General features: G+C 39.8%; 1 non-coding gene across 1 annotated transcript; it reads right to left on the bottom strand.

Moving 5' to 3' along the window:
• Positions 1-620: 620 nt before the first annotated feature.
• On the bottom strand, positions 621-727 carry LOC115893833. Its single transcript, XR_004053866.1, has one exon. It is a non-coding gene; the product is annotated as a U6 spliceosomal RNA (small nuclear RNA).
• Positions 728-1,693: the final 966 nt, after the last annotated feature.

The raw sequence follows: 1,693 nt of genomic DNA, 5'->3' as shown, positions 1-1,693 counted from the left end.
TTAATGATTGCCATTCTAACTGGCATGAGATAATATCTCATAGTGGTTTTGATTTGCATTTCTCTAATGATCAGTGATGATGAGCTTTTTTTCATATGTTTGTTGGCTGCATAAATGTCTTCTTTTGAGAAGTGTCTGTTCATATCCTTCGCCCACTTTTTGATGGGGTTGTTTTTTTCTTATAAATTTGTTTAAGTTCCTTGTAAATTCTGGATACTAAACCTTTGTCAGATGGGTAGATTGCAAAAATTTTCTCCCATTCTGTAGGTTGCCTGTTCATTCTGATGATAGTTTCTTTTGCTGTGCGGAAGCTCTTTAGTTTAATTAGATCCCATTTGTCAATTTTGGCTTTTGTTGCCATTGCTTTTGGTGTTTTAGTCATGAAGTCTTTGCCCATGCCTATGGCCTGAATGGTATTGCCTAGGTTTTCTTCTAGGGTTTTTATGGTTCTAGGGCTTACATTTAAGTCTTTAATCCATCTTGAGTTAATTTTTGTGTAAGGCGTAAAGGAAGGAGTCCAGTTTCAGTTTTCTGCATATGGCTAGCCAGTTTTCCCAGCCCCATTTATCAAATAGGGAATTCTTTCCCCATTGCTTGTTTTTATCAGGTTTGTCAAAGATAAAAATATGGAATGCTTCACGAATTTGCATGTCATCCTTGTGCAGGGGCCATGCTAATCTTCTCTGAATCATTCCAATTTTAGTATATGTGCTGCCGAAGCGAGCACGGGAGCATTATTTTCACTGTAGAGTGGTTACAGTCTTGAGCTGACTTCTTGGTTTGGTTCTTGGTTCACCATGTATAGCTTGGACATCAAATGTAGATGATGATGGCAGTGGAGGTGAGGTTGGGAAGTGGCGTGTGAGTGGTGAGGAGAGTTACTTAGAACTGAAGCAGGATTAAGCCATACACTGTCTAAAGTACATGCCCTGGACTTGGTCTCTGGATGACATCCATGAGCCTTGTCATCCCTGGAAAACTTCTTTACTGGTTTTACCTGGATCCTGACCCAGATCTCTCTATAATTTGCCACTGAAGTGTTTTTTTTCTCGGTAGCACCTGCCTGTGATGGCTGTGCATTGATAAGTCCTCAACGTAGCCTGCATGCTCTGCTCTGCTCATAAGTCCTCAGCCCTCAGTCCCCTTCCCCAGCTGCCATGACCAACTTCCCTGTGCATAACAAGGTGTTAGTCAGTCAACTGGGTGCCGGGGTGAGGGAGGAAGAGTCAAATGGGATTGAACAGTGTTGAGTTGACATGAGCAAAAGACACATCACTAATGGAGGAAAAATGATATGTAAGATGATATTACACATGGCTTTTTAAAGCATAGGGGACTGGTGGTCAGTAAAGAACTAAATGCAGTCAGAATAAGAAGATCGAGTAACTTCATTGACTTTTAAAAAATACATACATTTTTAATAGTTTTCTTCATTTAAAAGTAACATTTATTTTAAGCAATTTAGAAAATTTCTCTCAGAGAAGTGAAGAGAGAGAGAAAAAGTTTACACATATTCTGATCACAGAATAACTGGCACACTGAGCAAGTGGAAATCCCCAAAGTATAAACAAACAACCTTCGAACTATTTTTCAAGCTGTTGTTCAAGTTGACTCAAACCTGCTCTCTGCCTGGTACCATTTTGTTCCTTTGGTAAATCTAGGGCAGACGTCTTGACTCCTTTTTTCCCTGTCA

Source organism: Rhinopithecus roxellana, chromosome 15 (assembly GCF_007565055.1).
Source record: "Rhinopithecus roxellana isolate Shanxi Qingling chromosome 15, ASM756505v1, whole genome shotgun sequence".
NCBI classification, from domain to species: domain Eukaryota; kingdom Metazoa; phylum Chordata; class Mammalia; order Primates; family Cercopithecidae; genus Rhinopithecus; species Rhinopithecus roxellana.
The sequence above is the reverse complement of the archived record's forward strand: the minus strand, read 5'-3'. Positions and strand labels throughout refer to the sequence as shown.